Source organism: Bombus flavifrons, chromosome 3 (genome assembly GCF_040668555.2).
Source record: "Bombus flavifrons isolate JBK064 chromosome 3, iyBomFlav1_principal, whole genome shotgun sequence".
Lineage (NCBI taxonomy): Eukaryota > Metazoa > Arthropoda > Insecta > Hymenoptera > Apidae > Bombus > Bombus flavifrons.
The window spans coordinates 14323909-14339830 of NC_138444.1; the positions used below are offsets into that span (position 1 = coordinate 14323909).

At 41.3% G+C, this 15922-nt stretch overlaps 1 protein-coding gene across 8 annotated transcripts in view; it reads right to left on the bottom strand.

The window, feature by feature from the left end:
• zfh2 (Zn finger homeodomain 2) overlaps positions 1-15922 on the bottom strand; it is a 411031-nt gene that overhangs the window by 202907 nt on the left and 192202 nt on the right. The gene's annotated exons all lie outside the window — the stretch shown is intronic.

A 15922-nucleotide genomic window follows, 5' to 3' on the forward strand; every position in this document is an offset into this window, starting at 1 on the left:
TGAGGAACTGGGTCGTCAACGAGGAACCGGGTCGTGAAAAAGGAACCAGGTTGTAAAAGAGACGTATACCAACGTAAATTGTTACATTTTGCTAAGATGAAAACTCGATAAAACAAGAAATACGAAATACGAATACGTTTAAAAAGCACCACACACAGTTTTCGGCGGCGTCCACGAGCCAATAATAACAAGAAAACAATCACCCTCTCAAATCCGAAGATCTACTACGGAATACACCACGCTAACTATCCTTTCAGATTCGAGCACGTCCCGACACTTTGACACTCGTTGTCCAAGACTCCGCAGAAGAGGAGATACAGGATCTGTCGGCGGCTACAGCCGATCATTCGTTGCTCGCGACAAATTTCCGGTTCACCAATTCGCTCTAAGGTGATTCAAGCGAATTCCGTATGACGATGTTCGTGATGGTAGTCCGTACGTTGCTGTGTCGAATGATAGCCAAATCGTATGTTTCCTTCACTTCTTTTGGTTCTGTTCGCCTCCTCTGGGACACGAGTTCCGTGCGACGCGTCACAGCCTGGCTAGAGGACACGGAACGAGACCGAGAACAAGTCACGCACTACGTGGAAACACCGATCCTCGTTGTGCAACACCGTTTTCTTCGGTCGCACACGCAGCGCGGACTTGCCGATAATCCTCGTTGACGAGTGTGGCGGTCCAACCGGCAGAAAAAAAACCAACTCCGCGACCGCGTCCAACCCCTCGATAAACGCGAACGATGCAAGGCCCGTGACGAGGGGGTGGCGAGAGTGCGTTGCTCGTGGCGTGAAAACGGCGGCGAGGGCTCGCCGGGCTCCGCGGCTCTCTCTCTCTACGCACGGAATAATATTTTAATGAAGGAAAGGCCGGACAGCGAAGTGCCCACGTCGGGTCGCGCTGCCGAACTGCTCGCTTCCCCGCCCCTCCGCGGCCGGCCGCTTCTACCCCTCCACGACACCGGGACGGCCGAGTGTGCTCCGTGCCCTGACTATCCCCACCATTCGTCTCACCAGCACACTAAGCCGCGCTAGCGTGCCCCTCTACGCCTCAAGCACCGTGGCAGCTGCGCCACCGTGACAGTGGGGGAAATTGGGCGCGGTCTTATGCTGCGACGGGGCGTGGCCTCGCCGACCCTGGATGCTGCGTTGACGTTGCCTGGTGGGGGAGCTTGCCGAGCTGTTCTTCCACTACGACCCGAGTCTCTACCCCTACTACTCAGCGTGGTCTTGGCCGGCCAAAGATAGCGCTGCCGCGACAGCGCAAAAGCCGCGAACGACTCTGCTGAGACACCGGGAACACCGGGTGGGGGTAGAGACGCGAGTCGCTGCTCCTGCCTTGCAACTTCCCGGATATCTTTCCGGTAAACTTTCCTCTCCGAGGGGTAGGCTCTCTTTTGCCTCCTCTCTCGCTCTCCCTCTTCGCTCGCTCGCTCGTCCGGACGTATCGTCTGCCCGACTCGATCGAAGATCCAGGATTTCCGACGGCAGGAGACGCCGGTAGACGTCTTCGTTGTGTACTTTCGTTCTCTTTCCTTTTTTCGACCAGCCCGCCCGGTCCCTGTGTGAGAGTTTATCGGTGTGTCTGTGCATGATTTCCTCCTTTTCAGGAGAACCTGTTAAATTGTGACTCGCGTCGCCGACCGTCCAGCCCGGATCAATTTGGACGAGTGTTGAACGGGGAAGCAAGTGCGTTTTCGGTGACTCGTCGCGTCTCGTTAACGGGGACAAGGGTCCGTCTCCGTTTCACCACGCATCTCTTTATCATCCGTTCGGCGTAACGATGGATATTTGAGAATCTTCCAATCTGGTGGAAATTACATTTCCACGATGTTTACGCTCTCCAATGGAAAATTGACAAAATTCGTATAAATGTGCGATTTATTCGTCGTCTACGTAAGTCTAAATGTTATAAAAGTCTCTCCGCGGAATAAATTGAAAAGGTTAGTACGAGGCACAGCGAGGTAGGTACCGGTATTTCCTCTCGCGCAAAACGACGACAACCGCCATTGTGCTTGGTACTGGTGTTCTCGCTGTGTCGACTACCAGCGATTATTCCTGAGAAAGATAACTAGAAAACGCAAGAATGCGATTTCTATCGGGTTTCTGAATGAGGATGACGAGTTTCTGTGGGACATTTAGCCAGCTACAAGAAGCTGTCCTTTTATAGCATAGTGGAAGACTCATCGTTTCTTCGACTTAAGCGCTTCATCAGAGACGATCATGAAAAATGTCAATGTTTTCCTCGCTGGTACGCCGTGCTTCACCTATTTATAATGATACCGTGTGTTAACACTTATTAACACAGGTACTACGAAAGTGGGTAGGAGTTGGTGTTACTCGTGACTGATCACTAGCTTAGGAGATTTCATGCTTTCGAAACGTTTGCCCGTTAATTTGCGCGTAAATTCGTTTTCCGTCAGGGACGACTGTCGATGCCTCTTAGAACCTCTCGGCTCTCTTTAGCCTCTAATTAACTCGATTTGTTCGTTTTTTGTTATAGGACGAGACGAAGATAAACGAACTGGGCCTCATAGAAGTTTCCATGACCATCTTGTTTCAAGACCGTCCGCTAATCGGTTTATTAGAACTAAAGCTAATTGCAACGTCTTGTTTCAGATCGAGTCCTGATTAAAAGAGCAAACAGTCCTTTTTTTACCAATTAAACGACGTGCCGTAACTGTTTTACGCACATTAAACAGGTATCGTTTTGTAAGTATCGTATAAGGTAGGTAATATTAGTAGGTATTAAAATACATTATTATATAAATTAGAAAAATGTCCATTATCGTGCTATAAAAATCTACTCAAATTTCTATTTAGATTTCTTCGAATTCCATCAAATTCAAGAGTCTATGTGGGAGAAGCAACCTTGTAGTAACGAAAAGAATGAAGAAGTAAGAAGCAAGTTCGTCGAAAATATCCTAAATAAATATCCATAATAGGAAAAACATTCTTTATTAGAATATTATACATAGAAATTAATTGCTCTTTGGAAAGCATTCGCGACTCAAGAATTTACTACACAATTGGAAAGAACCTACTACTGATAATTTTATCAAAACATTTACGTTGGAAGACTCTGGTCTACGGACTGACCGGTGGAAAGCAAGCAATTGCGTTCGAAGAGGGTTGAACCGGCCGTTTAAGGGCCAAAAAGTAAAGAGCACGAGAGAGGAGAGTATATCTATGAATGGATGAACCGAGAGGGAGAACGTAGTGTTCGTTTAAAATGGGACGCCCTTGTCCCGGGCTATGTCTTCAGCCAGTTTTACTGCACTTTCTGGATACCGATGCCTTAATGGCCAGGTGACTCATCTCTGGCAAAGGGAAACTCGTAAAGTGACTTCAAACCGATTCCTTCTTTCGTTCCGGTGAATCACTTTTCCTTCGTGCAAGGATGTGTGCCACCTCCCGTTTCTTTTTTTTTAATATTTTTTTACCTCTTTTTATTGTTTTTTTTTCGTTTTTGGAACACGCCCGTTAGTGACGTTCGGAAATCCGTTGTTCTTTATGAATCCTGGATGGATTCTTTCGAAGGTGGCAAAATAAAGAGCCGCGATAAAAATTATGGGGTTGAGGTGTTCATGTTCGCGTTGTGATTTAAGACGAGGTGTAAAAGTTGTCCGAAAGAAGGGAAGGAGTTCGTAACGGTGAACGAAAATGTACGATTAATTTGGTCGCTCTGTTTTTCATTCGAATAAAGAGAGTTAGGAAACACTTTAAGGGGAAATTAATTTTGGAGTTCTTTTAACTTTTTGCCAATTTTGTACAGTTTCGTCTCATCTCGTAATAACGAAATTCATGATACAATAAGGAGAAAGAAGTTAGATTTGGAAGAATAACGTTCTAGAAGCCTACACGTACACACTATATTGATACAGATGTTGTTATTAAATTAACTGTGACTATATTCTTTATGTTTTTTTATTTTAGTTTTCTCGACCTATCATTATGAAAAATTCATCCAAATCCGAGATTCTCCTCGTAGCTTTCTCTTTTTTCCATATTCTAAACACTTTCTTCCCTACAAAGTTTAATTTCCGGCACATTTCCCGCATAAAGAGAGCCAACCTCCTTCTGTATTCCAGCTCGATAAAATATACGATATAATAAACCACCTTTAAAGCCTCCAAGTATTCCAATCTCTGCTATCATACCACACGATCTCTCCAACGTTTCACTCGGACTTCGCCATAGATCGTTTGCCCTTTATACCTTTCTAAAATCACTTCCAACACCAAGTAATTAAATCTAATTCTCTTCTCATTCGTCAAGAGTGACCAAAGTTCCTCGAACACAACTCATCTATGGATAGATATAATTTCTTTATATCGCAATACTAGATCCATATATAACAATTACATTTTGTTTATCGTATTATAAAAATTTATCATAATTGGATTCGTCGGCTCTGGATCCAGTAGTTTTCGTACGACACGTGGTGTGTAAACGCCGAGGTTGCGGAAAACATATCTACATGTAACGCGATGATCCCTTCCTAATCCTGTGTTTCCTGCAATTTTATAGCTGCTTTTACGAACTTTTCAATTTCCAATAGAAATATCACAAAATTGCTTCTGCAGAATCTTCATTTTTTAAATATCTTTACGTCGAAATTTATACGAAAGTTCTACGTGTTAAAGCTTCGAATTTCCTTATATACCTGCAACCATGGAATTTTTATTACCTACGTGAAGGTTAATCATACCTGCTACCCTCGCATCAGAGATTCCATATGAAGCGTAACACTTTCCTTCAATCCGCCATCTCTGAGACAACAAACGGAGGACAGAGGAAAGAGAGAAATCAGGACGCTCAAAAAATACAAAGGATCGGAGCGTGCGTAGAGCGGTGGTTCGTCCGTCCGCGCGGTTTTATGGGGTCGTCAAAACGTACCGCGATACTTCGGTATGCGACCAGCTCTACGCATTCCACGTCGTCGCTGAGGCGCTCACCGTAAGCTGCTGACCGTGGCCCGAACTATGAGAAATATTACAAAGAGTTAAAACAGCGACACGGTAGCCGACGATCCGCTTTCTGCCGGTGGGAAACGCTCCGCGCGAAAAAAACGCCGCGGCCGCTTGGGAACCCGAAACGATTCCGCTCCGTTCTGGCCGTAAAATCGAATTACTATCGTTTTACTCGACAACTATCCGAACGATTCGAAAGAGAATCTCTCGACGCGAAACTGTTCGCGCGGCCACCGGTTAAATCCTATGGAAATTTCTGCGGGCAGTAAAAGCTAGCAACGAACGAAGAGAACGCGCTAGTCCGGCTTTGATTTCGATTCGACGTTGTGCTCGCCTCGGTTCCTGGCAATTTTCCTTGCTCGTGAACTTGACTTTCCCAGAGTCGTGTGTTTTACGGTGGCATGCGTGAATGATGGTCTTGTGTGGATTTTTGTTAGTTTGGTTCGGGTACCTACAAGTCTTTTTTCCTTTTCTTGGCTATCGATATAAAGAAAGAATAAACGTGTACCTGATAGCTCTCTAACGATAAAGAAAAAGTTAAGCGTGGACACAAATATAGATCCACATACGCAGGTATATGAGAATTATATCCACGAGAAGAAAGAAAATCGAGAAATCGCGACGTCCAAACTCGTCAATGAGAACGACATCAACGAAAAATTGCCGAAAATCTGAAGATTATCGGAATATCACCAATATCGACATGTTACAAATTCAACATCTATTACCGCATTCTTCGCGTTTATTCCACTTCTACAATTACCATTTTTTTAAAACAACTTCAAATCGAACACCAAACCCAACAGACGACGCAAAGAGAACAAACGTCCGATCAGTCGGTACAAGAGTACCAATCAACTAATTTGAGTCAAAAGTCTGACGCAATTCGAACCCTTTCTTTATTTACCGACCCCTTGCGCGGTTAGGAAAACGGTCGCGGAATCGACCAGTTTGACGAGATTTATGATTTCAAACATAATACACGATGGCGATCCTTATTCGTCGGTTAAGCTGCCTAACGTGTACGAATCGGTAAGAAGGTCGGTGGCTCGCGTTCGTCGACCAAAAGGAGGGTGAAACTCACGGCGCCCGGCAGTCTGGTCAGTCCGGTTTCCTTCCGGTTGAAAAGTTGCGCAGCCCACTGGCCAGCGTGTGCTCCTCATCTCACCAACGATATTTTTCTTTTCTCTCTCGTTCTTCTCTCTATATTCATCCTATTCTTCACCCCTTTTGCGTCTAGGATTCGCCCCGAGGAACCGTTCACCTGGCAACAGGCCACGTTGCGTGCGTCTCACGAGTCGACGAGAGAACGTCCTTCCTCGAGAGGGTTGCTGTCTCCACCCCTCCTGTACGTGCTCGATGCACACGCAACCAGGGACGACCCTCCGAATCGTGTGCACGCGCGTGAGACCACGTAATTTTCTGACGAGTTCGCGTTCACCGAGCGAGGGTGAGGTCAGGTTTTGTCCCGGTGAAACCGTTCGAAGTCCGAATGCCACCGATTCGTGCGCGGTTTCGTTAAATAATGGAGCTGGTTACACGGGTGACGAATTACGTGAGAATTTAATGGGCTTGTGGGGATACGAACGCGAAGAATTCGCGAGACTCTTTCGCGAATAGGTTGTTTCGAAGCTTTCGAGGCTGCGTTGTTCGTGATCTAAGAATGCTTGATTGTTCAGGCGGATTAATGTGGTTTTTGCTTCGGGTTTACTTAGGCGCAGAGGGAATAGAATGTTTAAGGTAGAAGCTATTTACGATTATAGTATCGTGGTATAGGTCTTATACCATTTGAATTTTTATGGTATTTTAACATTTATGGTACTTCAACTTTTATGGTATTTTAAGTAGCACATTACGTCAGGGCGATAATTGCAATTTTCGAAGTATCTTCTTCGTTAATACAAAAATCACGACTTTAAAAGAATTTTCTATCAAAACAGAGTACAATATTCTACACTTAATGTAACGGAGTAAAAGAGCACTAATTTGCACCACGAGAAAAGATCGATATAAACGTCAATAGGATACGTCACGTACTGATTTCTCCTTATAAAATCCCTAAACATCACGAACGATATTAAAATAACACGCGATGACAGATGAATCAGTATCAAAATTAGTTTCGCGCTCGATCGCTCTTCAATCGCACACATGAAATGTCGAGAAACACCATCTCGCCAAGTTGCTCAAGTCCGAGAAACTTTTTCCCCCGCTAAATCTGTGTTAAATCTGGACAACAATCGAACAACGGTAGAGAATCGCGCAGCATGATCTGTTCTATTGTCTCCGTTGCTTCTCGGAATCTACGTGTTCACGGTTATGAAGATGATCCTGATGTTTCAAGAGACGACCGTCTACGACCAACGAGAGAAAACAAGAAAACGAGAAGAAAAAAGAGAAGAGAAAATCTGTAAAAGAGTCGCCTTGATTGTGTGTGTCAGGTAGCCGCTCGACCTGGTAATAGAATTGTTCGATACCAGCAGGTGTTAGCCATCGGTATTCAAAGCAAAATATTTTTCTTACGTTCTCGTAGCTGAGAGCTGCGAACATGGAAAGATTTCATCTCTTTGTCTAGGACCAGCCAGAGTATTTTTTCGTTCTCAGGACACCCATTCCTCCTCTCTTTTCTCCGTAAGCCTTTCATTCCTCTTACGAAAATCCTCCTTTTCCATCTACCTGATCGTTCGACTGTGTCGTTGCTGGTGCTGCTCCATGAAAAACCATCACGAGATAAGTAACTACCAGTTGTTTTTAAGTTTCACGTTAGATCTACCAAAGAATCGAGGTGAAGATTTCGTAAGATTATTTATCTTACGATTCGTATCTTCTTAATAGAACAATAGCGAACAATGATGTAGATAATATAGGGTTGTGAAGATTTGTATAATGGTTAGTTTAAATGTGATGATTGTGGTATTGTTCGAAGATTTTGGGCTTCGTCTATTGTTACGGTGTTTTCTATATAAACAAAGTTAGGTGGTGTATTTTACATTAGAGATATCGCGTATACTCTTACGCGTACAAATCGATTAATTGTAATTAATGTTTCTTGTGCGTTATCGCGATCGGTGTTTCTAGTTTGAATTCGTTGCTTTAAAATCGACTGCTCGATTAAATGCTTAATAAGGTAAAATTGATTTGAAATTCATCGAATGTATTGGAATATCGTTTGAAGCGTTCTAGATTAACAAATCCATTGTATGTTTATCCAACTTCAATTAGCATCGTTCGCAAAACACATTTACCAATTTCCGTTTTCCGTTTCCTCCATCATCGGGCAAAAGTCAATTCGAAGAAAATAATAGCCACGCGGGGAGTAGAATTCCAATAAGAATCAGAGCGGACCGACAAGTTCATTTCCAGGATGCCATAACTCGTTGTTCGCGCTTTCTCTTTCCTCTCCTCTCACAGCCTCCTCATCCACACACCCAACTACAAAAATAACTATTGCAAACAACTTTCCTCCTTGGGAAACATCGGAAGTTAAATCCTTTGAAAAATTATACGCATTTCCAAACGGCTGAGAATCATAATGTTATAAGATAGTTCACTGTTATTTTTCATAAGAAAGTGCTCCGCGTTATAAGAAATTAATCGTACATAGTCAAATTGTGTAAACGTATTGTGGTAGAGAATTGTAAAACTACGGATAAACGGTGAAATATATCGCGTCCATTGACAATTCTACAACTATAGTTTTCTGCGAAGATATAACTTCCTAGAAGGATAGTTAATATTCTTAATAACCATTAATTATTAATAAACATTAACGTTCTTAATTGTGTAATAATCTTACCATAAGGTCATTCCAATCATTTTCTCATATTTGATATTCTTTCTTGCTTGATCTAAACCGCACGACATTTTCTTATTCTTTGGTTAATACGTATTGGAGAAGTACACGCGATTAGGTACATTACACACTAATGATGTTTCATAATACGCAACAAGTCTCATTATCGTGTACAAAGTTCAAGATCGAATTGTAAGATGCGGAAGCTTAGGTGACTCGAATAATCCTATTTTATTATATCCTAATAGAACGAAGAAAAACCGTGAGACAAATATGGAAGGGGACGTTGAGAAGTAGCGGAGGATAATTGAGGGAGATAGAAACGGAAAGGAGGATGAAAAGAATGGGGGGATCGGCGTCGAGCAGCCGGCAGGATACGCGAATGTAGTTTAAAGTCTAGACACAATGTAGGACCCCCGAATTAGTGGCCTCTGCCGCGCGCTGCTTCTACGGTAATTAACGAAATTAGTCGCAATTAGAGAGTGCTCGGCGTGTCCCTCTTTCCCCTGCTCAGCAATCGGAGAAGAAGAAAAAGGACGCCGTCAGACGATCGGAGTGCCGGGACGTCCTCGAATGGTGCGTTTACGTCAAGACTTAATGACTAACCGCATCGTCCGAAAAACTATCTAAGCACGAAACTATGGGAACCGGGAACTGTTCGACCCGCGATTACCATGCCGACGGAAGGGAACAAGAAGAAAGGGGAGAGAGGACGTAGAGAGCGTTACTCTCCCAGCGAAGATCACGCTAACGGATAGAAACAACAGGACTATGGATGATTGGATCGTCAAGTTGGAGGATTTGATGAGATCGTTCTTGCATCGTAAGGATCATCGATCGGATATGATGCGATGCATTTTTCTATAAAATCAAAATATGTTTCATATATTCTCCGATACGTAATATTACGTTGGAGAAGCAGAAGCGATTATTTTACTCTTGTTTTCACGCAGGTTGATAAAATATTAAGCGAGTAATTCCATTTAAGCGATAACAGTCTCTGTACGAATCGATCATAAGTTAGAAAAATGTTCTAGTCGATACGATTAGTAGGCATTTTATGAAGAAGAGGTATTATTTTGATATTTTCTTATCTTTGAAATAACTTGTACTCTTGTTCCTTTAACTCGATAAAAATGGCCATATCTGTATCGTATTACGTAACGCGACTCTCATTAAAGATCATAAGAAGCGTCGATTACAAGAATTAACAGAGACATTATGAAAGAAATAAATCATAAATATAAATCCACAAAGACACTTACCGCTTGAACGTTCTGTGTTTGATGCTAATACCAACTTCCCTTTCTCGCTAAACAACCCTCTGTCTCGAGTCGATACGATATCAACAAACAATCGTGTTTTCGAATCGCGGTGCCAAGAGAGAAATTCGAGGATTAAGGTCACGTAGACAGGTTCCAGCAACCTGTTAACCGTGAGGCTCATCGTCGAATGACACTGGTCAGCTCGACGACCGTACTGGAGCCAGGAAAGCGGAAAGAAGCACGCAACGACCAGGCACAGAGTGCAGAAAAACGAGGACCCTTAGTTACTCGATGACCCCCAATAGGATGTTAGAAGAACGCGTAGCACCTGCTTTGTCATGGATGACCGTGGATGCTCGAAAGTTGTCGGTAAAACTGTAGTAACAATAAACCACCCGCCACCGGTTGACCATTGTCCCATCACGAATAGTCTACGAATGGTACGCAATCGTACACAGGCAGATACCACATACAGTGTCATTATTCGTAGGCGTGTAATCCTAATTCCTTTGTGACCGTCAGGAAGACTTAGGTATAGGAATTCCTGTCATATGTTTCATGGTCACTACGTGTCCTCCAGGTTATTTATTATCGTTGTTAATAGTGTCTCATCCACAATTAACGTAGATTAGTCCCGCACCCATTAGGTCCGACCTTTACATCTCTGAATGGAACACGTGCTGACACATTTCAAAGGCTCATCGAAGTGCAAATTGGTCAGTATGGTCCGTTTCCGAGAAACTAGAGACCGGATCACGAGCTATCTGCCCCGTTTTTTTTCGAATTTTTTCAAGATTTTTGATGGTAAGGATCAGATGCAGGTAATGTAGGATTTTGGATATTTTTTATAAAAGTTTGAACGAGGGAACAACGGCAGCGTTGTCGAGGCATATTAGTTTGGGAAGTGTTGGAATGCAACGACAATTCTAGTTGTTCGTGTACACGCTTTTGTTATAATACTGAAAAGTGTTCCTTGAGACTTCCGATTTTGTTAAAGCTTGATTGAACATCCAAAATCGATATGTGTAGTATCGATGCTAGATTTATTCGTACAACGAAGGGGCTTGAGATGTACCTATAACGTGGACAAGTGATTCAAATTATTTCGTGAACAAGACGAATCTTTTATGTTTCATACCGCGCTTTACGTCTGAAATTAAACCATTAGAGACCAGAGGAAAATTTCGAAATAATTATAACTTTATTAATAATTATAATTATAAATTTCGAAATAAATAACAAGGAAATAACAAGTTAAAGAAATATTTCACATAATTCTATTCAAAATGAAAAATGTACCAACGAAGTGCTAAATTTTTTTTCAATACCATTCACTCCAACGTTCCACATAATTTTTCAGTTACTTGCATCAATTTAATCAAACAAGAATTAAGAAACTAAAATTTATGCACGACGAGCGGATGACGTGTAACGATAAACTTAAAAAAATAAATTCTAACAAGCAAGAATATGGATAAGACGTATAAAAATTCGTCCGACTGCCCAGATATTAAATTCTTATGTTCTGCCCGTGGCCTTTTTTGATTCATCCGAACGCTGGAACATGCAAATTTCGACACTTGGTGGGTTTTACGATCTCGCTTGTCATGGAAGCTACTATACCGCGTTTAATATCTCCTCTTTATGAAATCCGTGGACGTGCACAGCTGAACACGCGGCTGATCGTGCACTATTATAGTTTATGTGTTCGATCTGTAAACAGGATTACACCGAGCGCCAGTCTAACTATACGTACACGTTCCTTCGAACCATTATTATCTTACGCTCGATGCACGTCGCGGCATTAAATCGTCGTACACCTGATCGGACTTTTACCCCTTCTTTTATTCTCCATAAGGCTGTGGTGCGAGAAGCGACGAATAAAAAAGAAACGGCGACGTGTCTATTACTCGCACCGTCGAAACGTATCTCTCGTAAAATTGTTTGCCAAACAAGGAACGAGCTCCGTTGACAGGTGAAAGTTTGCCTTCCATCGGATGTCTGAGTGGGATCAATTAAATCAACAAATCGTTATTGCTGGGAAATGTGATTTTCTTAATTGCTGCTTAATCTCAACGAGTTTTATTCGTTTGCAATTTAAGGGAAGGGATGGATAGTCATTGGAGACGTTATTTAACTTCAAACACTTATTGTTCTAAGATAGTAAATACTTAGGCTTATTTTTCACTCAAAAATTTTGTGTAGCGACAAAACGCTTAGTCATATGTTATTTATGATACGTTTCATTTTACCATAAATTGTATACCGAAGAAAGAATACAGTAAAATACAATTATTTTAGAACCTAAGTACTAAGAATCCCACATCGAAATTTTCTAAGGTTAAGCATATTTTATTTCGATCTTATAATATATTTATTAGATTAATGAATTTGTCTTGTCAGTAGGAGATTAATTATAACGCAGTGAAATTAAAAATACACGATGCCATTTAAGAAACTTCAATGATATTAATGACCGTAAAAAGAAGATTTTGAAAAAATCTCGTGATTTTATGTATCTCCTAAAACAGTGCAATTTTTCCCTCTAACAGATTTGCATCTAAGGTTTATAATTACTTTGAAATCCCGAATTGCCCGAGTTGGCGGGAAAAAATCTGATTCCTCTACGTTAAAAAGTCGACAAAGGATGTAATCGTTGAAATTAAAACCAGGGATCGAACCTGAATAACAACTAATGTTACCGATCTTGCTTTTCAAACACGAAAGTCGATTCTTTTCAGTGATCTTTACGAGGCTAATGACAGACATCGGGAATACGAGCCGGCGTGCAGTGGAATGATTTCCAGTTTCACGGTCGGTATGCAAATTCGAGGAGTATCCGTGCGAGGCGTTCGAGGGTAATTCACAGACAAGAATAACACCTCGAGCGCGGACATTGAAAGCGAGCGGTCCGCGAACAATTCGCTATTTGCATTTCTGCGGCCAGCTCGCGAGGTGGCCACCGTCGTGTGTGCATGTGTGACGGGACAAAAGAAGAGGGAACGAAGAACGTGACGGAAACTCAAACGGGTAAAGACGGGTTTGTATCTCTTCTTCGGTTCAAGGGGGTTGAAGACTTCGATCAGGGGATGAGAATTGTTTCTCGCAACGAGAGACGACCGTTTTCTTCTCTTTCTCTCATTATACCAAGTTTGATATATTCGAGATACTTACCAAAGATTTAAAATTAGTACAAAGATAGTACGTTTACAATTTTCTCATATTAGAGCGATACATTATCACGATTGCCTGATTAATTGTTACTTTAACTTGATACTTAATTGTAATAACTAAATAATACGTAATTCACTTTATTACAGTAATTAAAACCAGACACTACTTTATGTGTAGTCTTATCTCCTCTATCATCTTCCGGTGTATTTAATTATAGTAATTTTCTAAACATTCGCGAGAGAATGAAATCTAGAGTGCAATCGACACAAATGAAGTCTTCAAAATATAATTAACAAAGTCGCAATAATCGTCAACGAAGATTTTCATTTCCACTCTGGCATCTAATAATTTAATTTTTCAAACACACGTCGATGTCGTTCTCTTGATTCACACGACGCAACGTCAATTTGTTTCTACAAGAAGAAACGCCATGAACCATCGATCTCTCGTGATGAAAACTAGATCAGGAACGCGTTGGTTTTGCGTGGCGATTTGGTGGTCACATCAATGGCCACGGATACGTGTTCAGAAACGTGGAGCTGACTGCACGACGCGGTGGCCAGTGAAACGCACATAAAAGCGGTAGATAAACGTAAGGGGGCATTGATCGTCCGTCGCTCCTCCATTCACGAAGTTGCCGGTTATGGCTATACTTATGTGCTTAGGTGCACATCACATATACCGACCGTGTACACGTTTGCACACACGCGATACGATTACTCACGTGTGCACGAGGCCGATGTGTGTGCATACTTGTGTGTATATATGTGTGCCAGTGTGTGGTTACGTATATACGCGCATCTCCAACATAGTCGGCAGCGATTCTTGCCACGGCCATGCGTGGTCACGGCACATACACACGATGAAATCGTTTCGGGGTCGGGAGAATAGCCCTGACCTTCCGCAAGTCCCCGTTCGTAAGTTGTGATAAAACGAAAGCCCGGTGACGTCACTGGTCCCCATGTGTCACGATATGTAGCTGAAACTTCGAGACGTTGGTCTTTGAGCGTTTTGTTTTTCAAATTTTCGTGAAAATGCATCGACTCTTTTTATGCGATGGACCGAATGGTTTTTATAGAAACAAGTAGTTAGTTACAAGCAAAAAAAAAAAAAAAAAAAGAGAGAGAAGGAAAGCGAAAGACAATGAAAGGCGTAGAAAAAAATTGAGCTAAATGTTATGAATTTTAAAATCATACTAAATTTATCATAGGCACGAAAGTTATTGACTAAGTAAGTTTCGAACGAGAATCCAGTTAACCATAGAAAAGTATGAATATCCTACAAATCACTTCTCCAAACCACATAATTCTATGTCTAACAGATTGAAACTGAACAATACCAGTTATCTTTCTTTTACTGCATAAAACCTAAGCTTAACATTAAGTTTACGAGACCCATCAATTTAACGGACTTCAAAAACTATAGCACCCATTTTAACCGTTTTGCATCGTAGATTAATCACTTCATCTAAGGAATTAAAAAAATTATTTTTTCCTAGGCTTTCTAATTTTTGAAATCTGTATGTAGTATACCTATCTCTACGGGATCCGTCAAATTGATGGGTAAACGAAAATACGCATTTTTCTTTAAAAAAATCGATTCATTCAAATTAAGTCTGAAAGGAACGATATTAGGCTTCACGTTTAAATAAATTATTAATAAATAAAAAGTCTTTTTTTTTTAAATTATCACTAAAAGAATAGCAATAACATTAACGGTACAGGGTAATCATATCTATTGAACACACTTTTTGCAAATATACTGAATGTTGTTTGTGCATTTTCCGCATACGATTTTTTTGCAATATATACAATAATTGTTACTTCTATTTTTTTTTGCAGTAACCCACTTGGCAACTTTTTCGCACTTCTGACGTTGAAGGTGACAGAAATGAAGCGTCCGATCTTTGGCAAATGTTCTTCTTGTTTTCTCCAGCTAATTCCTCGGCTAAACAAGATATGAATTCCTTTCTAGATATTTTCGATCTGCTGCACTCTTTATATAATATCCACGCGTTTATCGCTGCCAAATCCAAAATATTGAAAAAGACTTAATGGGGCCATCGGAAACTCCCTGCTTTCACGCTATATTTGCGTGGCATTTGTTCAACGATGTCCACACTAAACTTTGTTTCATCGTAAAAAGCAATGGTTTCTGGAACACGTTTATAATTATCTTCTATTCGTACACCTATATGTTTGGTGCTTAGAAGGAGGACTTTTACGTTAGGTTTACTTTTATACACAGTAAGTGTGCAGTTTTCTGATTTATATAAATCTGAGGAAAACAAAAATCCCAACCAAAGTTGTTTTTTGTGCTAGCAATTTTTCAGCTAGCGGGATGCTTGTAAAGAAATTGTCTGTCGTTATATTTCTGCCTCGTTGTAAATATGGCTCGGCTAATTTTAGTGTTACAAACTCGCTCAACGGTATTGAGCATCGATCGCGATTGAGAGATGCCGAATTGGAGGCATCTTAGTAAAGACTTTTCTTTCACTGTTATATTTTTTATTGGAAGAATGACTTTACGAACGAAACAAACATATAAGGTTTATTTCTGAAATCAGCTAAGCCGTCAATTTGATGGGTCTCGTAGAGATATACTACATGCAGATTTCAAAAATTAGAAAGCCTAGGAAAAAATAATTTTGTGCATAAATTCTTTAGATGAAATGATTAATTTGCGATGCAAAATGGTTAAAATTAATGCTATGGTTTTTGA